The 26,503-nt window shown below is 40.6% G+C and overlaps 1 protein-coding gene across 10 annotated transcripts in view; it reads left to right on the forward strand.

Moving 5' to 3' along the window:
* The first annotated feature begins 1,935 nt into the window (after positions 1-1,935).
* The window catches only part of GNB1 (G protein subunit beta 1), a 75,473-nt gene continuing 50,905 nt past the window's right edge, over positions 1,936-26,503 (forward strand). For 6 of the 10 annotated variants that reach the window (XM_081201660.1, XM_081201666.1, XM_081201665.1 and 3 more), the window contains exon 1: positions 1,936-2,723. The gene's annotated coding sequence lies outside the window, so the exon portion shown is untranslated. Of the gene's footprint in view, positions 2,724-4,313; positions 4,521-20,348; positions 20,404-26,503 lie in introns of those variants that run through there. The other 4 variants (XM_081201662.1, XM_081201663.1, XM_081201664.1 and 1 more) reach the window with 3 other exon arrangements.

Here is a 26,503-nt window from a genome sequence, read left to right on the forward strand (position 1 = left end):
AACTGTATACAGTGGATTCTTAATGAGTGTTTGGCTTTAGGTTCTGCACAACAAGAGACATGCCTAAGACTCTTTGCAAAGTTTGTATTTGCTATTGGGAATTCTTTAACGTCCACCTGAACTTATTGTGTAGTAATCCTGGTAGCTAGGTGAAAAGGAAGGGCACTCTATAGAGATTTTAGAAAATGACAAATAGATGTCTAGAAAATGACAAATAGACTAGAAAACGATGTGGAAAAAATATATAGCAGCTCTTCATGACCCTGGTGTCCAAACGATTCACTCATCAATTCTACCTCTCATTTACTCATTGGCTAAAAACACGGAAAGGTGGAAGCAGTCAGGCTGGGCCATCTAACTAAAATCACTCCAAAGGTTATCTGCATATTTTGCTTCATAACTTTCTTTTTAAGAGGACTAGAGACTTGGGATTTTGTTTTAAATTAAAGTGCAAATAGGGGACCTACTGGCTGTGGGGCCAGGTACAGCACTTTCAGAACCCCTGCTAATGAGTATAAGCATAACTAAATTTGGATTCAACCCAGCATATATTTAAAACTTTTTTTTTTAAATCAGTGTAAAAATCAAATAATCTGACAGCCTGCTTTCATTGTTGACAATCTCTTTGTTTCTCTTTAAAGTCTTAGGGATGGATAGGTATAAAATGCAACTGGCCAAATCTATGTTAAAGACCACTCTTTAACCTTTTGCTATTTTCTCTGTTTATCATTTCCCCCCTTTTATGCCATCTTTGCACATTGTGAGGTGGTGTTCTTCCTTTCAATACGTAGCCTGTCCTTTCATTCACTCTCCCCAACATTATTTCATTTTTAATCTTTTTTTTTAAACTATGTTTCAAATCATCATGAAGTGACTTAAGTTTATCATCATCATTTTTTTCTAAACACAAACCTCTACAGTCTGGGTTCCTGTGAGAAAAGGGAGAGATATGACATGTTTCAATATCATCATGAAGTGACTTTTTTAAAAAAACAAAACAAAACACTTTTGTCATTAACAACAATGTTAAAAAGGGGGGAAATCCATTTCTCTTAAAACAAAACAAAACACCTCACATAGCTTGGTTTTCGGATTGGGGGCGGGCCAAAAGGAGAAAGAACCACTTATATTTGGAATCGCCGTTAAGTAACTTTTAACTTTTACTACAATAACTTTCTTATTCACAACGAAACAAAAAAAATCTCCTTTCACACAAATGACTCCCCTCCCCCCAAAATAAACGAATCCCCTCACGTAGCCTGGTTTTGTCTGTGAGCAAGATTGTTAAGTACTGGGAACCAAAAGGTAGGGTTGCCCTATTTTGAAGGAAAAAAGAAAAAGAGGGCGCTATGACGGCCATTCAAAGCAAATAAAGGCAATTTGCCTCAAATTTTACCCCGGGGGAAAAAAAGAGAGGACGTGTCCTGGAGAAAGAGGACAACATGGCAACCCTACAAAGACCACCCATATTGCCTTCCTTCACCACCACGAAGGGGCTCCTTTTAACTTTCCCGCCCCCTTCCTTCCTTCCTAATCATGACGTTTTTATTTATTGGAAACGACTAGTGTAACAAAATCGCCTCACACGCAGCCTGTGAGAAAGGCCGGGGGTTGGCATGACCCAAAAGGAGAAAAGAACCCCAAAGCAGCATGAAGTGACTTATTTAAACTTTGATTATATTATTTTTGATTTTTTTTATTTATTAAAAAAAGTACCTCAAACTGCCTGGTTTTCAGTTCCAGGAAAGAGGCGGCACGAGACGGGGGGAGGGGGAGTCGAGAGAGAGAGAGAGAGAGAGAGAGAGAGAGAGAGAGAGAGAGAGAGAGAGAGAGAACGAACCCAGGCAGGCCAAACGGCCGTGCTCGGGGTTTCCCAGCCGGGCCGCAAGGGCGGGGAAGCGAGCGAGCGAGAGGCAGAGAGAGAGAGAGAGAGAGAGAGAGAGAAAGGAAGCAAGCAAGCAAGCAAGCAAGCAAGCGGGGAGTTGCCGCCTACCCTCGCCTGCCGCGCCCAACCCAGCCAGCCGAGACTCCGCTGCTTTCCCTATGGCCGCGAGCGGGAGCTGAGCGGCTGAGCCCACACCCACCCACCATAGCTTTTTTAAAACAAAAAACGGAGGACCGCGAAGAGAAAGAAAAAAAGAAAAACCGAGAGGAGGAGGAGGAAACAACCTCCCACACATAACAAAACCTGCCCGCCCGAGCGACTCCCTCAGGGGACCCCTTGCCCGCCCGCCCGCCTCCTCTTGATTCGACGTTCCTGTTGGTGGTGCAGCCGCCGCCCTCCCTCTTTTCTCTCTCTCCCCCCCCCCTCCTCCTCGGTGCGTCTCCTCGTGAGGAAACGGAGCGGCTGCCAAGCGCAGCGCGGGACGGACGGCGGCGGCGACGAGGCGGCAGCAGCAGCAGTAGGGGCTTCCTCCTCCTCCCCCTCCCGGTTTATTTCTCTTTCTGTGTCCCCCCCTCCTCCATACCTCCCCCCGGTTTCCTCCTCTTCCTCTTCCTCCTCCTCTCTGCTTCCTCCCTCGACGCTGCCTCCTGCCCCGCTGGCTGGCCTGACGGACTGAATTGACTGGAAGGAGGAAGAAGGAGGAGGAGAACCGGCGCCTCTCGGCGGGGGTCTTACGAGGGGGTCGCCCGCCCGGCGGGGAGGGAGAAAGGAGGAGAGGAGGGCGTATTGGCTGGGGGCGGCGGCGGAGGCCGTGGATGAGCAACGACCGTCGAGGAAGGTGAGAGAAAAAGAGAGGAAAGCATAATGTGTAGTATTATTGGAGGGGGGCGCGTTGTTTCGAAATCTTCCTCGCAGGGATCCGAATCACGTTCCCCCACCCCACCCTTTACAGCTTTGCTTGCCGTCCTTATTACGGACCCAGTTCGTATCCCCACCCTGAAAAAACAGGCCTCGTTCACCCCGTTCCTAACCCCCCCCCCAAGCCCCATGACAGCCCCTGTTCACATCCCCACCCTGAAAAACAGGCCTTACTGACCCGATCGGGGGGGGGGGAGACCCGTCCCCATCACATACTCTTCCCACCCACCCCGCAAAAAAACAGGCCTCATTCGGTTAATCCTGTAAAATCGGGAAACCTTGTTCATTTCCCTACGCCGAAAATCAGGCCTTAATCATCCAATCTTTTAAAAAAACCCAACCACCTCCCAATCACTGATCTTGTGCATGCAGTCCCGTCAAATCTCTCCGCGGAGACCCTATTCCAACCCCCCCGCCCCATTACGATCTCTCCAGGCCCTTGTTAAATCACCTTAAGCCCTTGTCTTTTAATCAGTATTTTCTAAACTTTCAACATCAGCCAATCCTGTTTCTCTCCCTACGGCCCTGTTTTTTAGGTGCTCCTAACCCCCTTTCTTCCTCTGCCACCCCCACAGAAGCCTCCATTACGCCCCTTCACATGCTCCTCCCTTTTTAAATCATTTTCTACCCCCCACCTTAAAATACTCTCTCCTCACTTCTCCCATCTAGATATCTATCCCCCCCATATCATCTCTTTTTCTAAAAAAACAAATTGTTGGCAAAAAAAAAGAAAAACATTTCAGTGTGTTTCAGGTATGGGGGACGGAGGAACCTTTGAATAAAATCCCCAACCCTGGGTCCCTCCTGTTTTAGCCAAATCATGCTTCTCTTCCCTCTCTAGCCTTCTAAAAAGAGCAATGCAAAAACTAAGAGGGAGGGAGGCTGCCCCTCCTTGAAATTTGAGTACTGTACTGATCAATTTCCCCCATATTTTCTCTTTCCTTTCACCTCATACACTTTCATCTCCTTCCTACATCATGACTTAAATCTTGCTCCTTTCTGCCCCACTTCTTTCTCTTTCACCCCTCTGTTTTTACCTCTCCCCGCAGAATTTCCCCCTCCCAGCTGCTTTAGACTGCCCTTCCCTATTACAGCTACTTCTGCTTTCCCCTCCCTTTTTAATACTCTCCCTTGCTGTTTCAAATCCTTTCCCTATCTACTCCCCTCCATTTTGCGCTCTCTTTTCTCTCTCCCCTTCTCTATCCTGTCCTCTCCCCCCATCTTACAATGCCATCCTTCCTGACTAGGCGAGGTGCCCTGCCCTTTTTTGTTAGGGCTGCTGACACAGGAAATCAAGAAATAACCATTTCGGTTTTTTTGCTTTCATTGTCTCCATCACTGTCCCACCCATCTCAGAACATCAGGGAGGGGGAGTGTTTTTCTTTAGCTGCTGGCCAGAGATAGGAAAAGGGTGTGTGTGTGTGTGTGTGTGTGTGTGTGTGTGTGTGTGTGTGTATGTATGGGGGGGTGTTGAAGAACTGATTCTTTTCTGCATGCGTTGAGGCTAGAAGTGGGGGGAGGGGAAGGAGGCAAGCCAGTCCACAGAGGATGCTTGGGAGAAAATATCAAGAGAGTGCTGTTTGTGTGTGGCTGGTACTGTAATGGTGGAAAATTGATTGGGTGGAGGAGAGGAAAACAGGGTGAGATTGCTTTAGGCAACCCCTGGCCAAGGAGAAGGCTAAGAAAATGGAATCTTGGGGGTTTTCTTCTTCCTACGGTAGGAAATGGTTTGGAGGCGGGGAGAGAATAAGAAATGCTTCTACTTTCACTGTCATAGCAGAGAGATTTAGCTGTTGTGTTTTTTTTAGTTGCTTTTCTACTTTAATAGGTGTTGTATAATTTTGCCATTAATGTCTGCTCAGGGTAGACGTTGGCTGCTGGAGAACCAGGCAGCATGCAAATATGATTTTTGTGTTTTGTTTTTTTTTAAAAAAAAGCAATTTAAGGAAAATTGCTTTTGTAGTAAAAGTTTTTTTTTAAAATAACTAGGTGAATTTCTAAAACCACATAATGGAAATGCTTGTGGAGACTATTGTGTGACTTTAAATAATGAATTAATCCAGAGGATAAGGAAGGATTTTATTTTATTTTTTAAATAATGTGTCAAGAAGAATATTAGAATGATATAGAGGTTATCAATTTGTCACTGTGATGAAGAACTAAAAATTTAACGAATGTGATTTTTTTGTCATGATTGCCTTAGCAAAACCACTTATTCAAACACATTTTATGCAAGATATATATTTTAGCCACTTTAAACAAGGCAAATGCTGTTTCCTTAAAAAAAATGAAAGCTTGGAAATGGGAAAAGCTGCTTCTCACACCACCTATCCATGTGGATTTGGATGTGGTGAAAGAATAATACCAAAAATTGAAAGGAGGCTGCTGTCGCCATTTATGTACATAGTCTGAGGAGAGGTTTGTTGCACATTTTGAGGCTTTCCTTCTAAGCACAGGCTTGTAAATAAAGACAAACCGCTTCTGCTGGTTTTGTGAAATGCATGTTAGAAAACGAGATGAAGATGAGATCTTAATTAATCTTAGATATTAAGCATTCTCTCTTTTGTAATTTTGGGAAGAGGGGATTGAATAGGTCAATTGTTTTAGTGGTTGCAGATTATGGAGGGTGTGCTTGTTCTCCCCCCCCCCCCATTTTTTTCGGGGAATGAATGGATCTTTTTGTGCTGGGCCCGGTAACTGCAACAAGATGGCGTTTGCAGGAAGGCAACTCTTCGTTTTCAACTAAACACAGCTTCACCAAACCAAATCATGTTTAAATTCCTTTTCTGACTTTGATAAGCTTTTTTTTTAATTAACAGATTTGCTTTGTTGGGGCTAGGGGATTGGCAGATGTTCTAGGTTTTTAATCTTTTGATGCTTTTCAGTCTCCAAATAAAGCCGGGTGGGTGGAGTAAATAGTTTTATTGAAATTTTTACATCGTGGCATAAATACATGGGATATAGTGATGGGATCATTTTTAACTTCTCAAAGCCTCCTCATAAGAGTTTTAAACTCCCCCCCCCCCTAGAATGTTGCCACCAATTTTCTTCTACAGCAGGGCTTACATAAATCTTATACAAGCATTATTTGTAGAACTGTGTAATCTGTCAGTGTGATCACATGTGACCTCTTTGTGATGGAAAGGAAATGCAGTTCTGCTCCTTTGCCAAAAATATGACAGCTTCTGCAACAGTATTTGACCTGAAATTCTTCAGTGAAATATGTGGCATGAAGCAGAAGCTTGCTTGATTAGTAGAACATTTTCCCTGGTCTTTTATATTTTTTATACAAGTTTTTACATATTTTAAGTGCTTACTGGAGTAGCTTGTACAATTGAATGAGATTTTAAAAGTTGGTAACATTCTTTATTAAAAAACCAATAGCTGTGAATGTGAATTTTAATTCACATTCCAACTGGGTTAAAGTACAGTACTGCAGACTTCTAACTGACCCAAAGCAGATTAATTTAGAGGTGAGCAGAACATATTTCACAGTCTGTATGTTTGGAATTGTACCTGCATTTGCAGAAACATTTGAAATTGCACTATTTGGATGGCATCAAATTATTGTTAATAGCTTTAAAATAATACTATCAAATTTTATTAGTTTAATTTTTATCTTACATCTGAAAGCTCACCAGGGCAGACTAGATGACATTTATTTATTTAGTACACATATCTTGCAATTAGTAAAATGCATAGTATATTTTGAGTTTAATAGTAACCCCATACTCTTTATTATGGGTTCTAATTGTTAGCTCATAACAGTGTTCTTTGCATTTGGCGTCGGGTTTGTTTTTCTGGGGGGTTGGGTCTGTTTTGTGTTTCTGCTTTGGTACAGTACATTGTAGTTGAGGCCCACATAAAGAATAGATATTTGGATAAATGCACAAGATATTGATTGACAGTTACTTGTCATTATTGTATTTTCATGTGCACACCACTGGAATTTTGATCATGTTTTATATTTTCCTTTTTTGCTCTTTTCTCTATGAGCAGGTGTTAAAATTACCTAAGGGCTTGTGTTCACTAGGGTTTATCCCTATTTATTCATTGCAGCTGCTAGGTCAGTGTGGCAGTAGGCATTCTGTCGTGATACTTTATGTGTCTGGCATTGAGAAACTCATCCACTTACTTGGAAAAGTTTGAACTTGGAAGTTAACCATATCATTGTATGGGGACACTGATTGATGTTACAGTACCTAGGCATTATGTGTGGTGGTGGGGGGATAGATGAGGAAGTCTGAAATGTGTTCTATTAAACTAAATTAAAAGCATAAGTTAGAGGCTGCTTGGCCTCTTTTTCAGATAAAAACTAAGAAGGCTTTAGTATAAGGATGTCAATTTCCATTGTATCTTTAACAGCTAAGCATGGTAACCGGTCATAATAGTGGTTATGTAGCCAGCAAATAAATGCTGTATGTTTTGAGCAGATTGATTAACAGGAACACACATTACTGTTTTGGCTTTAGGTCATCCTTTCTGCAAATCAGCCCTGCACATAGCTTGCATTTTGTGTGCAATAAGTTTCTCGAAGTGCCATGAAGTAAAGTTAGATCATTAAAAGAGCCACTAACTGTTCTAGAAGGCATTGCTGTGATTTCTCAACCACAGTTTGAAGTCAGAGCACTTTTTCTTCAGGTGAAGATTGTGACTAGTCTATGATCTAGAAATAAAGTTTAAAATGTGCATTACATACAGTGAGTGGGGAAAGTATTTGATCCCCTGCTAACTTTGCCCATTTTCCCTTTGATGAAGAAATGACCAGTCCATAATTTTAATGGTAGGTTTATTGTAGCTGTGTGGGACAGAACAACAACAAGAAAACTCCCAGAAACCCAGTCAGTCAGAGATTGATATGCATTAAAATGAGTGAAATATGTATTTGATCCCTTTGCAAAAGATGACTTAGTACTTGGTGGCAAAACCCTTGTTGGCAATTACAGAGGTCAGACATTTCTTGTAAGTGGCCACCAGGTTTGCACACATATCACAAGTATTTTGTCCCACTCCTCTTTGCAGATCCTCTCCAAGTCAGTAAGATTTCGAGGCTGATGTGTAGCTACTCGAACCTTCAGCTCCCTCTACAGATTTTGATGGGATTAAGGTTTGGAGACTGGCTTGGCCACTCCAGGACCTTAATGTGCTTCTTCTTGAGCCACTCCTTTGTTGCCTTGGCCATGTGCTTTGGGTCATTGTCATGCTGGAGTATCCATCCTCGACCCATTTTCAGTACCCTGGCTGAGGGAAGGATATGCTCACCCAAGATTTGACGATACATGGTCCCGTCCATCGTCCCTTCAATGCGGTGAAGGTGTCCTGTCCCCTTAGCAGAAAAACACCCCCAAAGCATAATATGTCCCCCTCCATGTTTGATGGTGGGGATGGTGTTCTTGGGGTCGTAGACAGCATTCCTCCTCCAAACATGGCGAGTTAAGTTGATGCCAAAGTGCTTGATTTTGGTCTCATCTGACCACAACACTTTCATCCACTTCTCCTCTGGGTCATTCAGATGTGCATTGGCAAACTGCAGACGGGCCTGTACATGTGCTGTCTTGAGCAAGGGGACCTTGCGGGCTCTGCAGGATCTCAGTCCTTCACGGTAGTGTGCTACCAACTGTTTTCATGGTGACTATGGTCCCAGCTGCCCTGAGATCATTGACAGGTTCCCCCCATGTACCAGTAGTTCTGGGCTGCTTCATCACCATTCTCATGATCATTGCAACTCCATGAGATGAGATCTTGCATGGAGCCCCAGACTGAGGGAGGTTGACAGTTATTTTGTGTTTCTTCCATTTGCGAATTATTGCACCAACTGTTGTCACCTTCTCACCAAGCTGCTTGGCAATAGTCTTGTAGCCCAATCCAGCCTTGTACAGGTGAACAATCTTGTCCCTGACATCCTTGGACAGCTCTTTGATCTTGGTCATGGTGGCTACTTTGGAATCTGCTGGATTGATTGCTTCTGTCGACAGGTGTCTTTTGTACAGGTACTGTAATGAGTTGGGATTACAGGTAAGACCTCTCCCTTACAGCAGGTGTCTCTAATCTCAGCTCCTTACATACAGTGAAGATACCAGGTAGCCTGACATCTGGCTGGTTGATAGGGGATCAAATACTTATTTCACTTATTATAATGCACATCAATCTCTGACTTGTCTTCTGGGTTTCTTGGGGTTTTCCTGTTGTTATTCTGTCTCTCACAGCTACAATAAACCTACCATTAAAATTATGGACTGGTCATTTTTTTGTCAGAGGGCAAATGGGCAAAGTTAGCAGGGGATCAAATACTTTTACCCCTCACTGTATTATGGAGTTGATTCTACAACCTCACATAATGCTGATATAATCCAACTGGTTACATTAATAATGTCACTACATGAAATCTGTAACTGCTCCTGTTTTTTGTCACTTTTCTCCATACTAATTAAAGTGTATGACTGAATAAAACATATTTTGCTATTATCTGAGGGCTTTCAGTGGAATAATCACACTTCTGCTAAAAATGAATGTAGCTTTTGCTTCCTGTATTTTGCTTCCTGCAATTGGCTCAAGTTTCAGTCCCTGGATTGGATTAAATTCTTACTGTCCGTGGATTTTGGCTTTGCATTAGTGGATTGGTAATTGATATTCTCAATTTTAATATCCAGATGTAGCCATATGGCATTCTGTATTGTTTGAGACTGCCATTAACACGAGCTTGACAGAAGAAAGAAGGGAATGAATAATTTTGTGTAGATGACAGATTTGGCACCGAAGAAAAATCCTTAGTGCTGTCATCTTCTTTCCTCTTGCCCCAGCAGGCATAATAGGAAGAGGAGAGTTTCTAGGATAATTGGTCATTTTGAAAGTATCAGTCATTGTGAAATGGCTAAAGACTGGTTACTTTTAAACCAAATAGTCAATTATATTTGGAGCCTAGAATGGCAGTCATTGCAAATGCAAGTGACAGGGTCACTTCCCAGAAGGCTTCTAGGCAAAGGCAGAACTAAGATGACGACAAAGGGCAGAAGGAGGGAGGTTTCTGACACTGTAGAATAAGTTCAGGCACTGATGGTTTATGAAAGGTTTTGTTCAGAAAATGTGCATTGTAAGGTAAAATTTAAAGGCATTGATGATAAAGAGCGGGAAGCTATTCCAGTCATAAGGAGTAGTATGATAAATGCCATGGATGACAAAAGGGAGCTGATACCAGATGAGAATATGTAAAGGGGAGTGAAGGAGAATGCCAGGGATAAAAGAGGTAGAGAATCTGATAGTGTGTTTGGTTGAGAGGTACTGATTCAATAAGAAGATGGTCTCCTCTCAGCAGTGTTTATTTATTTATTTAATAAATTAATAAAATTCATATATTGTTTGATTGTAAAAATCAAAAGCAGTTTCCAAACTTTGGATGCATGGTTTATTAAATGTTGGAGAAGAATCCTACAGAGTTGATGAGAAATAATGCATCTCTTAAATAAATATTTATTGTGTGTTTAGATGCCTGCATTTTAAAATCTGGATACTCTGGAAAATGTTTGTATCCATTACTTCCATGTTTTGTTTTGTTTTGCTTTGCTTTGCTTTGTATTTGTTTTTTAAAATATAGCAGTGGGAGTCATTCATATTGGGACTGAGGGACTGAGGAATAAGAGTTAATCCCACCCACAATTTTTCTGGTTGACACTCCCCCTTGCTCCACTTCCATTTGCCGTGTGGTATACGCTTTGCTGTCTTGGGCAAAAAGCAGTTTTGGGAGGTAGATTTTTAACTAGGAAAAGGGAGGGAAGGGTTAGAGCTCCTCTTCCTGCACCATGGTCCAATACAAATTCCTCTCTACATGCACAGCTGCATTCGCCATTTTTTAAAAATGGGAAGGTCTTAATGTCATTTAGTTGCATCTTTAGTCTGTTTCCATACCAGAGTGTTCTTTGCCATCTTTAAGGCTCACTTAATTTTATTATATCAGGAAGATACGTTATCAAATGTGCAGATGGTGAAGGGGGCACACACACATATTTGCATATACATGCACACTTTATATTTATCACTTGCACAACTATAGCATTTAGAAATTAAGGAAATACTTTTATCTTTCTGAGAACCTTTTGTGTGTTTATCTGTATTTCGTTTCTGTATTTCAGTATTCTGTAATACTGTTTACCATATGGATTTTACCATAGTTTAACTTGGAAAATATGTGTTATATTTATCTTCTTTACCTCACTCTCACCTTCCTGCCACATAGCAATAAAAATTGCCAATTGGCACCATCTTTTTAAATTATCTTATAAGTATTTGGGAAAATGGTGTGTATGTAGTGCTGATATATTAATGGGAAAGGGTGTGGGAGGAAATAAATTCACTACAAATTTTCTGCTTCAGTCCTATTGCTCCTTGTTGTATATACTTGCTAGTAAGAAAAATAGGCTAACCTGAGGCAAGTGGAAGAGGTAACCTTTATCAAAGATCACACCCATGAATTGTTATAATTCATATGTAAAACTTCATCTGATACTCATCTCTTACATCTTTAAAAGTGAGTTATCCTGATATGTCCTCTTACAAGTGAGATGCATTAAAAGACTGTTTCATATCTTTTCATCTAAGAACAGGAAGGGATTCTCTATCTTAACAACTCTAAAGCTGTGGTTCATCTAAGTGTGAGTTTTCAGGAGTCTTGAAGGCATGATTTACTTCATAGTTTGTAGTTTGGTAGGACCTTGAAAGAGTGGTATATGCATTCTCCACTGCATTAAGATCTAAATGCAAGCTCTTGGTTTTTTAAGAATGCTGATTGATTGTGTTATAAACAAAGGGATCTGTGGCAAAATTCTCATTTTTCTGATGAGGATATGCCTTAGCCCCACTCTCCTATTATACACAAGCAGGCTGTCACTTTTTAATTCAGTTTTTGGGGAGTCATTCTTGTTTGAGGGCAAAGGCATCTCTCAGGTGAAGCTTAACGTTGGGCAAGAGCTGTTAAGCTGCCTGTCAAGAAGCCAGAGTGAGACCCTTCCAAAATCTAATTTTGTGTTCAGTGGTGTTTCTGAATATGTGAGTAGGTTCAATACTTCTGGGTGTTGAAATTGAGGAGTCTTTTGTGGCAAACTTTGATACTCCCTACTTTAAACAATAAAAAGTGTACTGAGCTTTATGTATACCCTAATGAAATAACAGTGTAGTGTATAGGTTTGTTGCTTAGGTTGTCTTTAAATTAGGAGCACATTAGCAAGAGGTGAAATGTATAAGACTTATTAGGTGACTTAACCTGTGTTTTGCCATGACTGCTAATTTGAGTAGAATTGCCAAAATTTATGAAAATCTGCTACATAAGCTTTTCATGATTCTTTCACTATCTTTTTGAAGTATCAAAGATACTTTCATAAGAGAAAGGTCATTTAGAATGTTGACACATAAGGGAATGGTAAGGGATGTGAGCTTTTGTGTAGTAATGACATTTTTCCCCCTGAGAAAAGAATTTTAACTTTGTCTTCTAATTACAAGTTAGCTGCTTCAAAGGCTCATTTAAATGGCCAGAAGTAATTTTCAACGCATTCCTGGAATTACTTGTGTTTTTGTCCCTTTGGATGCCTGTGGGAATGCTAAAATTAACTGATCTTTCTTTTACAGCCCTTCCCCCAAGTACACCTTTCTTCTTATTGCTTGCCATTACAGTAGGCCCACAACGTACACACATTTAACTTGTGTGCATTCAGCTTTACGTGTTTGGGGATTTATTTGTTTTTTTTAAAAAATCTTGGAATGGGGGTGGTGTTCCATGAAAAATGACTTTGGCAATTTCACCTGCCAATGAACCCCATGTGTTTTGGCTTTAGGTGTGATTTCCTGAATGCAGCCCCTGTGTCATTTGAGGCCTTACTTTATTGAAAAGTTGGGGGGACTGGGAGGTGATAAATGTAATGTTGTGTTTTAGAAACCTAGGAAGCTGATATATACAGAGTCAAAACATTAATCCATCTAGCTCAGTATTGTCTACTTTGACTGGCAGTAGTCAAACATCTTTCAGACAGGAATCTTTCCCAGCGCTATTGGAAGATGCCATGGGCTGATTGTGATACTTTTTGTATGTGTTCTACTGCATTGAGCCATGCCTTTTGTCTTAATATTATAGCAGATCCAAATGTTTGCTGCATAGTGTTTTAAAAGCAGACTAAGAAGAACTTCATATATATGAGAGATACCAGTAGTGTGAGCTGTTTTTATTTAAGACTTTTAACATAAACCTCAACCTGCAATGGCTCCATTCCAAACACACTTCTTCACAAGTTTCATTATTTTAATGATTTGATATAAAATTCTGACCTTATTTTTCTGAGCTATTTGCATGTGAATAGAATATTGCAGTGGCATATTTTGCTGCATTTAAGAAAAGCATCTCCTTGAGCATAAAAAGCACATGTTTAAAGTTCATGAAAAAGTATACTCTGTCAGGATGGTTAGTGCTCTATAAATACATCTCTTGCCCGCCTAGCAGTTCAAAAGCACGTCCAAGTGCAAGTCGTGTTTGTATACTTTTGGACTGGACTCAGTAATGTTTTGATTTGCTAAGTTGATCTGCAAAATTTTATCAGGTGACAGCTTGTTCTGTGAGAGGATGACAAGCTCTCTCCCTGTATGCAGCTCTCAAGGTTTTGCAAGTAATGTAATTGGTAAGAGTGTGAGCTGAAAATATACCTGTTCATTGATGAGGTGATACTTGACTTAACTAAGTGGCTTCAGTTAAGCAACCATCTGCCTTAGCCCCTCACATCTGTATATTGTTGTTGTTGGCATCCATCAGTCTTGAGATACAATGGAGTGTGCCTCCAGGGGTGAAGTCTAACTGCAGTGTTAGGTGTACTGAAGTGACCTCCCAAGGGCACAAACCTGGGCAGTATGTATGGAGGTCCTGGGCTGCCCAGACAACTAGACACACACACCCCCTCGCTCGGTCTCACCAAAGGAAAGCAGAGCAATATGTTTGGCACCAGCTTGACTGCAGGAGTTGCCAGAAGGAGGTGTACAAGGTGCCATCCAACCATCTTAGAAATTCCACTCTGGAGAGTAGCTGATGGGTCTCAAACCCTCAGTGAATTACAACTTCCCCTGCATGCAAAGACAGGCTGCAGCAGATTGAGTGGATGAGACCAGTACTGGGTCCAACAGTAAAGAAGGCGGTTTCTGCAGGTCCTGTAGAGGAAAGTAAGGGGAAGATGGGGGTCATCAGCTTGGGAATGTAGCCCATCTTGGAGAAGGAAATCTCTGATGCTAAATCTCTGCTGCCTTGAAGTACATTTTTTGGAGAAGAAAAGGGTAAGAAGTAAACCCTACCATTGGTTGTCAAACTTAATCCGTTCCAGGAGGCAGTTTGACTCCCGGAACAGTTCGGAAACCAAGGCGCTGCTTCTGATTGGCTGCAGGAGCTTCCTGCACTCAATCGGAAGGTGTGTTGGATGTTCGGCTTCCAAAAAACGTTTGCAAACTCGAACACCCACTTCCAGGTTTGCGGCGTTCGGGAGCCAAAACGTGCAAGTACCAAGATGTTTGACAACCAAGGTACGACTGTATAATAGTGGATTGTTATTAAATATTGATACATTAAAATAATTTTAAGTGTCGGCTCCTTGTGGCAGTTGGGCTCCTTGTTGCAGTTGGGGCTTAGAGGTGAGTCCTGAATCTGGCCAATTGAAGACTATTGTTTTAATGATGGCATGATGAAGAGATACGAATTGATAACTGCTGACCAGAGGTGCTTGATCAAAGATCAGCCATTTGTTTAATGTTTATAGGTAATCATGCAGTCCTAGGTTTTATGTGCAGGTTACTAAGTCCTATGTTTATTATGGCTGGCACATAGCCTGACCAATCAGTATGTTTAAATCTTATCGTTTCTAGCTGGTCCCAGTTGCTTTTGAAAACTTGGTAGATTGTGTTAACTCCCACCTTTCAACAACAGACTTAGCTGTTACTTTCACAAATCACTTGAACTAATGACAGCAGTTCTGCATGAGGTGGCAATTGGTGTTCTTATTTAAACACTTTAAATTTGGATGCCACTGCCTTGTTTTTAAGTTTTATGAAAAAGTCTAAATCCTAGCACATATTAACCAATATTTTAAGTTTGTTGCTGTCGCAACTATATCTTTTCGGAAAGGAGTGTAGTAGCTCTCTAAATTTAATACACACTATTGCTTCAAAGATTTCAGTTTGATCATAAGTTTCATCTTCCCTTGATTTACACAAATTCTCTTAACAAATAATCAAGTCTACAAATACAGTGTTTGAAATTCGCCAGGCACATTTTGCAACTTACTATTGGCCACTTGCAACCACTTGAAGATGCCCATGTGCTAGGATGGCATCTGACATCTCCACCACCTGGAGGTGTATGTCTGGAGATCCTTGGATCTTGACTGTTTTCACACACTAGCAACACATCCTGTAGAATTCTATCCATTGTATTTTATCTGCACAATCAGAATGAATTTCAGGAAGCAAAAAGTTGTATTGAAAAATATGACTTTCAAGCCGCCTTGCCCCAAAATGGCAACTAGGCATTCGATTTTGGCGACCGTTTGGTGACTGGTTTAAGGAGCCATTTGGTATCTAGCTTATATATCTGTGTTTCTAACACTGCATACATACTGATGCTTGGTTGAGATCCTCCAAGAAAGAAATGGCTGGCAGAGGTGGGAGCCCAAAGGAGCCCAACAGGCTTAAAAGCTATACAGGAATCCAGCAGCTGCAAAACTGCAGTATCAAGGGTGGCACCACTGACTCATGAAGATGGGTAGAGTTTGACAAATGCATGGTTCTGTAACCTTGCTTTTGGCAGAAACAATAGGTTTGGTCTATGATGTAGTATCCTGCGGCAAACAGAGTGGAATAGGAATTTTACCTTTCTTAGGTAACTGACGAAATGAACCATGAGCCATAATTGGTGATTGTCAAACACTAGCTAGAGTGCTTAGTAGGATACAGTTTTATGTTTAATGCAAATGTATTGAAATTAGAAACTCTGTTCACCTTAGGACACACAAGTAATTTTGCATTAATAACCAAATTGCTCTCTTTCAGTTTTGTACCTGAATTGCACTTAACCCAATGTTGTAATCTTGTTTTGAACATTTGCTTCTGAAAGATGCATGGCATCTACTCAGGATTTGTGTAGCCCAAGTGAGTGTGAGCCTGTAATGAGAAGTCAGTCAGTCTCTTGAGCATGGAACCCTTTGAGTTCTGAAAGGCAATAATATCTAGCACTAGGATTTCACCCAGCCTCAAGTAGCTAATGCAGGAGAAAATGCCGTACTAGGCAGTGCATTGCATATCTAGATGCTTTGCAACTTTATCAACCTCCCTGTAGTCAGCAATTCCTTCATATTATACAAGAGAGGTGGGGGCAGGTGGAGAGTAATGATTATCTTGCGGTGGTGTTGCTCTGTCTCCCCTACTGCAGACATGCAGCCTACGACAGATTACTATCAAGGGAATGCAGCCCTTAACAGTAAAAAGATTCCCTCATCCCTGATAATAAACACTTCTGAAATGATGATTGCATATAATGGTTCTGTCTAGTAGAGAGATTTTTGTGCTAGAAGATGAACCTTTAGTAACAGGGTTTCTTGGAATTGTAGTGAAGATGTAGGTCTAGGAGCATAGTGCAATGTCTGTAATAGGAGCATTTAGCATTGTGCTCTGGATCAAAATTTGAAGGCTGCTTTCTGTTCCAAGAATTCATGGATGCCAGTTAGGGAAGAATTACATATTATGTAATATATTACAGTGATAGAACACCAGTCAAAATATAGTTGCCCCAAATGCAGCAGTCAGAAATAAGAGAAGTTACTAGCTTTTCATAGAAGCATCATGAGATTTCTTGTTTGGGGTGACTTGACTAGGCAGATGTTTTTAAACTGATTGCCAACCTGGCACCCAGAAATCTCCACGTAGTCACAATTGGACCCATACCAGTAGCAAAACACACCTGACCCCTGGGGAATTTAGAACACTGGTTGGTCCCAACTAGAAATGGGAATAGTGGTGCAAGGGTGATAATTGCTGAGCTGGCCTAGAAGATCCATTGCCCCTCCAGCTCCCAGGAATTGGAGAGGCAGCAGGTCTTCACAACTGAGCACTGGGAAGAAGTTTAGTTTAAATCAGGAAATGGTTGTTTCCATCTCTGTTACTAGGGGGTGAGGGAAGAGCCAGGTTTTGGGTTGTGTTCAATGTTAGCCCTGCTAAAAGTCGACCTGTTGGAATATTGGTGCATTAATGTATTTCAAGTTGTTAACCAAAGAAGAAATGTCATTAGCCTGGTTACTTGGAAGAGATAAGGAACAGAGAAAAGATACATACAAGCATCTTAAAAAGTGCTGTGTTACTTTGGCCTGTATTTAAGTATAAGGTAGGATTCTTAAGTTCTGTGTGAGGATTTCCTTGAGTTTTAAGTAGCTCTGAACCTTTAGAGTAGGTGTGGTGAGCCGGTGACCCTTTATGCTGTTGGACTCTTTAATTTCCATCTGCTTGAGCCAGTCCATAGGAATGACTGTGTAGTCCAGCAGCACCTGGAGGGCCGCAGGTTCCCCTACCCCTGCCTTAGGAAAGAACCACAATGGTTATCCTTTTATATGGAGAAAGCTATATAGAACACCCCCTCACTTGCACATGTTAAGCATGTTAACCTGTGATTTTTGTGGTGCAGACTGTGACTAGAACAGTACGAATCGGTTGGACCAGGATGATATTGTTAGCTCTGCTATGTAAGGAAGCAAGCAGGGTTTTGCACACACTGACCAGTACTTGGTTCTAATGCCATCACTGTAGAAAAATGGATTTTATTGTTATAGGTATTTTTAAAAATATTGCTTTTCCAAGCAAAGCCCATAAAAGACACTTACAGCAATAAAAAGTACAAGTATTTTGAAAATCCATTATTAGGAAAACCAAGAATAAGACAGATTCACAAGAATTAAACACTCAGAACTGCAGTAGTGTAACAGTGTACCATCACTCATCTGGTGACTGGGACAAAATGTTACCTGGGAAAAGCCAATCAACTAAAATGTCTTAAGACCTTCAGAAAAGCCTGACATGTACCTACACACTATATCTCTACTGGAGGGAGATCTAAAGATGTGGTCATCCACCTCAGAGAAGTTGGATGTGGATACACCAAGAATACCTCTGATGCAGATCTCACTGCATGAAAAGGATCGTACAGATGTAGGCAGTCATCTAGTATTTCAGTCCCAAATCATTAGGGCTTTAAGGTTAACACCAGCAGCTCAGTTTGAGCACTGGTATCCAGTGTAGCTGGTATATTACAGTGGACTGCCATATACCCATCAGGACTTTTGTAGTGCATTTTGAACCTCCTGAAGTTTCAAGATAGTCATTAACAGTAGTCCCGCAGAGTACATTACAGTTGTCTATCTGGACATGTCTAGAGCATGGATCCCTGTCTGTCCTCCTCAGAAGGGGCTGCATTTAACATACCAGCCAAAAGTGATAAAACATACTCCTAGCCACTGATGTTACCTGGGCTTCCCCAGTCAGTGCCAAATCCTAGAGCACTCCCAAACTGTAGTATTTTAGCACGTCAAAGTGCAAGTAGATAAATAGGTACCGCTCCGGCGGGAAGGTAAACGGCGTTTCCATGCGCTGCTCTGGTTTGCCACATGACCCAGAAGCTGTACGCCGGCTTCCTCGGCCAGTAAAGTGAGATAAGCTCCGCAACCCCATAATCGGCCACGACTGGACCTAATGGTTAGGGGTACCTTTACCTATTTATTTAGGTTGATGAACTTTTATGCCAGCAAAGGGGTGAAAATTCTATTGTGATTCCACAGGCATTGTATCTTGCAAAATATTTTTTCTTTAGAATTCTGCTTTATTAGTAACAGTTCCCTGCATAGAGTCTGTTCATGTGGACTTTAAAAGTTGCAGTTTGACTGCTTCTTGTGACAGAACCTACTGCAATATACATACCTTTTATGTGAGAATTGTTAAAAACAATTCATTTATTTTATTTGGTTGCACACTGCTAATCATAAAATTTCTGCTTTGGTATAGTTTTATTTAGGTTATATTTTGAGTCTGACCAATCAGATTTTGTGGGTTTCAAATAATTTTAGGGAGGGAGTGTTGGTTCTTGTTCATTTAGGAGCCCTTTTATATTCTGCTTGTTATTTTATTAATATATCATGTAATTACATTTAAATCTTTTCATAGTAAAACTTTACCATAAAGCATCATTCTATAGGTTTAATATACATTTATGAGAACACACTATATTTTCTTATATTTCATGTTATTAGCCCTTATCCTATGTATGCTGCACATTGGACTTGAAGAAGGAATTTTCTGAACTGCATTACACCTATAATAAACTACATTTCTTGCACTTGGAGGCCCCCGCCCCTTATCTTGCCTTTCAGCAGTGCAATCCTAATTTTGTCGTGGCTTTACTGCACTGCTAAATCATTCAGTCATTCCTAATCAAAATATTGATTCACCTAGAAACCTTTCAAGTGTGTGTGTGTGTGTGTGTGTGTGTGTGTATGAATGAACACAAAAACGCTTTAACTTTTTCAGAGCACAATAAGCCAATGATTTTTAAACATCATTTCCTAGGTGATTAGAGCCATCTTAAGAGAGAGTGTGTGTGTATAAAATACACAAAGGCTTTCTGCATCACAGGAAAGCAAGCAGTTGGAAACGCCTGCTCTAAACAGGAAGTGACTTACACAGTTTGCCAGATGTGAGACGACAAGCTGCAAAGTCTTTGTTACTTTTCTAATTTGTGTTTTGGTTGAAAGGAGGGGAGGGGAACTTCTCTAACTTTTTGAATATTGCATTTTGACATGGGTCAGCTGTATTTGTCACATCATTTTTGCCCCGTAAATATACCTCTTGTTCATTTGAGAACATTGCCAGTTGGTGTAGGCAACGTAGAGGTATATGGAACAATGGTCTCTAACCCTTTATATGACATATTCATGTAAATAGCTAGGAATTTATGTGAACTATGCCATCCCAGTTGCTCAGGATGGGTAATGAAAGCAGCATCCCAACAGAATGAATCCGAAGAAGAAAAATTCTTTACCTTTCCCCATTCAAACAGTCTTTGCCATCTCAATATCCCCCAACCATTGTATCACTACAGACCTATCTCTGGCATGAAAAGGATGTAGAAAGTCCCAAAGATGTCAAAGGAATCTTGCTTCCATGTCATGACACCCTTTTCAACTGCAGCCAGCATCAATTCTGACGATGACTGGAAATTAATCTTCAACCATAAGAACAAAGTCAATTGTACAGAGTTTACAGAGGCGTATGTGAAAGAAATGCAATGGGTTGTATTTATTGTAAGTCCAACTCAAAGTAGATCATTGAAGTTAATAGACATGACTAGCTAAGGCACATAAATTTTGATGGATCTACTCTTTGGTATAATTTTGTTGGATACAAAACAATACCCACCCACCCCCCAAAAAAAGTTGCATTTGAATTCCTAATGTTGTTAATAGCTGACTGATCTATTGCAATATATGTTTGACAGGAAGAACTTTCTGACAATAAGAGCTCTTCAACAGTAGAACAGACTCCCTCGGGAGGTAATGGACTCTCTTTCTTGGAGGTTTTTAAGTAGAGGTTGGGTGGCAATCTGTCTTGGATGCTTTAGTTGAGATTCCTGCATTGCAGGGGATGGATTTGATGACCCCAGGGGTTCCTTCCAACCCCAAAGACCAGTACAAACATAATAGCATTGGCATGTTGATAAATTGAACTAATTAGTTAGTTGACATTTTCCATTTACAGCTGTACCTTGGTTCTCAAACACCTTGGTTCCTAAACACCGAAAACCCGGAGGTAAGTGTTCCGGTTTTCAAATGTTTTTTGGAAGCCAAACATCCGATGCGGCTGTCAGCTATTGGTGTTTTAGGGGTTTTTTTTAAAGTCTGGAACGGATTAATCTGTTTTGCATTACTTTCTATGGGAAAGTGCGCCTTGCTTTTGTGACGCTTTGGTTTTGGAATGGACTTCTGGAACGGATTAAGTCTGAGAACCAAGGTACCACTGTATTTCAAGGGAAATGCATTTTTCCACTTCTTTCTCAAGCCTACTCGTCTCATACACAATTAAAGTGGCAGTGGCTATGTTCGCACATAATGCTAAACCATGTTTAGTGCTCTGTGGCTAAGCCTCCATGAGCCTGAGTGAAGTGTCAGGCTGACTGATACCTTCTCCTCCTGATTGGCTGGGACTGAGAAGAATTCTGCCAAGTTTATTTGCATTTGAAGGTGTTAACTGGTCATCGTTGTTTTTAACAAAAGCGCTTGCTGAATCTTCAAACCATGGCTTATAAAGCTATGCTGGATTTTGCTTTTTTAAAATTTGTAATCTCAAATGGTGTTGGAAAACTGAATAATTTTTTTGTACTTCTACCCATATTCCTTGCACAATCACTGAGAACACTTACATAAAATGTTCAGAGTTATCAATCATTCTCTTAATGGGTGTAGCAGGAATTACAAGTGGACTCATCATATTATCAAAGTGATATGATGTTGCATGAAGAGACCCCTGCTAGTTTCCAGTTACAGATGCTTGTCATATTCAGATTGATTAGGCATTGTTCCAAATTGTATACTGTGGGCTGTGTATGTTGCACTGTGCTAAGAAAAGTTAGTTTGGCTTTTTATTGTCCCTTGGACAAATTAATTTTGGCTAACCATGGTTGTTGTAACTAAGACCATCAATTCATGCACAATGCTAATTTAAGATTCTTTGAAAGTGAAACTAAACTTGGCAGAAGTTCTGCCCATGTGAGCTCAGCTCCACTTTGATTAGAATCAAGGAGGCTCCTCTATGTAATGCTAAACTGTGGTTTAGTTAACATGCTAATTGGGATAGTATACTAGCCTAATCTCTTAAAATGTCAGGTTAATTATGATGTATCTATAATGCAATCTGCCCTTACAGGATTCAAAGTTAAAGTATGCCACCTCTTAACATGTTGTAATAGCCTCTATTAAGTTAAATAGAGGCTCCTCACATAAGACAGCTGGTAAATAAACATGTCAGAATTTTCAGACACAGCAGCTGTATGAAAGATCTCCCCTCTACAGTTTAACTGTTGCCTCAAATTGTGTCCTTTGTTCCTGTGTTCTTTTGTGTTTGCATGTTCTGCATAGGGATGGTGGATAAATTAGTTCAGTCTGCATTTTAAAGTGAACTGACCTCATTCATCAACCCTGGGTTTATATGTATTGGAAATAATTTATAAGTTGGATTGTTAACTTCCCTGAACGTTTTGCAATGCTCCTTTGATTTTTAAATATGTACTGTGGGGGCATACAAAAATACATTTTTGTGCAGGAAATTATAGCCTCAAAACTGAGCTCAATATACCTTAAAATGACATCCTCAGTTTAAAAGTCAGCTTTAAACTCTTCGTGCCCAGCTCTCACTTCCAAATCTCCCCCCCCCCATATCTACTGTGGTTGTATATAGAACATAGAATGTTTCAAGACAATCGTCTAAACGTGGCAGTACGCAATTTTCTGCACTCTGCTAATCCCAGGGAAGAGGGGATAATTATAATCCAGGTGTTATTTATGTTCTGATGCCAGTGGCCCATCTAGTCTAGTATCCTGTTCTCCCAGTGGCTGAGCAGATGCTTATGGGAAGTCCAAAAGCAGGACCTCAGCACAGCAGTGCTTTACCCACCTGTGATTCTCAGCAATTGATATTCAGAGACAAACTGCCTCATGCTGTGGAGAGTAAAACCTGTAGCGACTAGCAACCATTGATGGCCTTCCATGAATTTGTCTAATCCTCTGTTAAAGCCATCCAAGTTGGAGGCCTTCACTGCCTCTATTTAAAGAGCATTCATGACAGCCTACCGTTTTTCCTGTTTGAACTGTTTCTTTTTTCAAAATTACAAAACATACCCATTATCCCCTGTCACTCCCTTCCCCCAACATTATATCATAATATAGCCAGCAACATATAATTGATGAAACTATAATTAGGCTACAGTACTTATGAAGATCTGGACTATTTTACACTTATTAGTGGGCTGCAGTTCATTGTTGCAATGAAAATGCTCCTTCTGAAGGCATTGAGTGCACATCATTTTGTCCTTGTGGGTGGAGAGCACATGTTTTCCAGTAGCAGCAATTTCCTAGATCGAATCCTGATCCATTGTGAGCACAACCGTTTGTAAGTTAGCATTTCTAAACCTTAAAACAGCCCAAAATCTTATGTTGGATGCTTGGTACTATTCCCTCTGGAATAGAGCTATAATGGAGAAAATTATGCACAGTTTGAGATTTTGACAAGACTAAAATCTCCAGGCACTTTTTATGTGATTTGGCATTATTTTATAACATATACAGCAGAACCCTCATTTTCAAGACAACCCTTGTCACAAACCTGGCAAATATGGAACTATACTTGATAATCTGATAACGAAAGTCTTAACTTGGACTTTATTGTTTTAATCCATGTGCAACTGTACTCATTATATGTGCCTATTTCATTGGTTTTTTATCTTTTAATTTTCACCTGTTATAATTGTTCTGTGTTTTATATACATTATAAAATGAAATAAAAAAATACAAAAGCTATGTTTATAAACCTTAACCGACATAATCATTAATAGAAATGCTTCTTTTAAGTGTGCCTTAAGGAAACAGCAAAGTGAAATGACTGTGGATGTTTAATCCTGAAACATGCAGAGTAGAGAGCAAGAGCTTGATAATTAGTGTCATATGTGTGTGACATTGGGCTGGATCACATGTTACTTTAATCCACAGTTAAGCTTAACTATGGGTGCATGGAGTACAGCGGTAGCTGCTTTGCTCCACTTGGTCCTGCCATGAGCTAAGCTATGGTTTGGCTCAGTGTTTGAAATGCACCAGGTGCATTTTGCTACTGATGTGGGTCCAGTTGCGACCACATGGAGATCTCTGGATGCCAGGTTGGCGACTGACATCTCCATCTGGCTGGCCCCATCAGCTTTCTTAAACAGGTAAGCAAAAGAGCTTATTTATTGCATTTATACCCCACCTTTTTTATCAAGGAGTACATAGTTCAACCCCCCTCCTTAACAACCTTATGAGGTAGTTTAAGAGGCTGTGACTGGCCCAAGGCTACCCAGTGAGCTTCATGACTGAGTGGGGATTTGAACCCTGATCTCTCCCAGGTCCCAAGTCTGACACTAACCACTATAGCACACTGGCTTCCTAGAGTACATTTGCTGTGGGGCAGCTATATAAATAAAGTAGGTAAATAAATATGGGGAAAGCAAAATGTCACTTAGAGAAGATTCTGAAATATTTTCTTGAAGCTTGAATTTGTTTTATGCTAGATTGTTTTATTTGTTGTTTTAATGTATTCTTATCTTTAAGTTTTTTTCTTTAAAATATAAAGTGGTATAGAAATGAAATTAACAACGACAGCAACAAACTCGGGGTGGCGGCGGCACCTAGACATTCCATTGTGTTGATTGTTACCCAGATTTAAGGAGTCATTTGTCAATTAGCTTAGTTTCTAACACTGGTTTGGCTTAGTGTTACATCCGAACCAGGATTCGTTTTTGGCTTCGCTTCCTAAAACCGCAAGCAGTAAGGAAAGAACAAACCTTGATTCTAGATTGTGGTTTGTTTGGATAGAGATAAACCAAACATGGTGTAGTAGTTCCTAGCGCACATGTACCAGCATGTTGTATATTTACCTTTAAGCCATAGTGAAGCTAACTGTGGTTTAAAGTGATGTGTAAACCAGGCCATTTTGTTGTCCTGCAGAGCTGCTAAAAATAGATAATTGTATGTTTTGTGCCTGCACATGCAGTGCTAGGACTCTATCTGGTACAGAATTCATATTCCCGAGAATCTGCTTCGATTAGAAAAACACAGACTTCTCTCTCTTTTCAGCCATTAGTCGGGAAACTTGAATACCAAAGGGAGAAGTCTAAAGTTGGAATAGCTCCATTTCCTTTGTCATCATCCTAATTCCTTCTTCTCCATTCCATTTTCATTGCACGTGTTTCACCCTTGCCCTGTAATAAGCTTTTCCTGGTCAATATAATTGAAATTCTGTGATTTTTTTTATTTTAAATATGCTCTTTCCTGCATGAATCTTTTAGGGTAGGATGGAGATTGGTAAATTATTTAGTTGAATGTCATGTATATGTTTATATAATTTGGGATTCACAGATTTGGTTTCTTTAGTATGAAATGCATTTATCTGGGGGAGAGGAAACATCATACCTAGCCTTAACCATAAAGATCTTGATGTAGCACAGGTTTTTTGTGGTTATAGTGAACCTCTGCCCAGAGAGTGGGAAGGAAGCCTTTTCACTAGCTTTGCAGTAAGGATACTATAGAAACCAAATCTCCTTGCACTGTCTTGCTTTTCTGCTCTATCCTCCCATGCATGTTTTTCCAGACACAGAAAATGTGGCATGAGTGCTTCACTCAAGAAGCACTTGGTGCTCCTTCTACTCCCTCCCTCCAACTCCAGAGCTTAGAAGTTAAAGTTGGAGGGAGCTACCCAACCTTACCCCCTTTGGGCTAATTGTCACCAGAGCACTTTGCCATCTTTCTCCCTCTGGCTGTGTCTCTGACACTGATGAGATGAGGCAGCGGCCAGACACCTCCGTGCTCCACCATGTTTCCTAGCTCTGAAATACTTCAGCATGTACAGGCAGCTTCCAGCTTCTGCATCTTCTCTCTGCCAGAAGCACAGAGAGGATGGCTAGAGCTATGCACAAGGTTGCATCGTCTTTACACCTTTGCATCTATAGTTTAAACCAGGCATGTCCAGGCAGGCAGGAAGAGTGAACCCATTGTGTAGCTTTCTGTGGTTGTTGTTTTTTATACAAGGCTGTATTCTGGGGCAGACCTGGAATGTGCTTTTTTTTCCTCCCTTCCAGGAAATAGAGAGAGACTTATCTTAACACATATTTTTATTGTCTGATCTTGAGATGTATGTGAACAGATGCTTAAACACCACAAGTGACCAGGCAAATGGCTATTTGCAAGTCTAGTTTACTTGTTGTAAGTGTGTGTGCTCTGGTCCATGGGGTCACGAAAAGTCTGACACACTAAATGACTAAACAACAACAACAACTTTGCTTTTTCCCAAGGCTTTGATAGAGTGTGATGGTGTTGTTTTGATCTTAATGTGCTGCCAAAGCTGTTAAGCTGGGAGTGGGTCAGTTGTTTTGTGGTGTGTGTTTATGGATTGCATGTGCTTTTGTGTGAATTTGTTGATACGATAATGTATTTTTACGTATTTTTAATGGTTTGTAGCAAACTAAGCTCTACTCAGAGTAGACTCATTGAAAAAAATGACATCAATTTCAGTGTGTCTTGTCTGGGTATAGCATTAGGTAACAAGCCTGTGTTTTAAAATATGTAGGAAGTGATTTGGAGACCTTGCATAACAAGCAACTAATAAGTCATCACTACTACTGCTACTATTAAATTAAATCTTGCCCTTACAGCAGCTGTGAATTCCATCCTGGTAACAAACCTGTGAAAGAAGCCTTTATTTTAGTCTTTCTAAGTGGCCAACTGACTAGCACCACTAAGCCTCTTGTCTCTTGTCAGCCTTGCCTCTCTTCTCCTGGAGGAAATTTAGATTGCAAGTTCTTTGGGGCAAGGGCCTGTGGAGTTTTGCTTATAGTATTTTGTAAATCTCACA

This window comes from Podarcis bocagei (assembly GCF_964188305.1).
Source record: "Podarcis bocagei genome assembly, chromosome: 7".
NCBI lineage: Eukaryota > Metazoa > Chordata > Lepidosauria > Squamata > Lacertidae > Podarcis > Podarcis bocagei.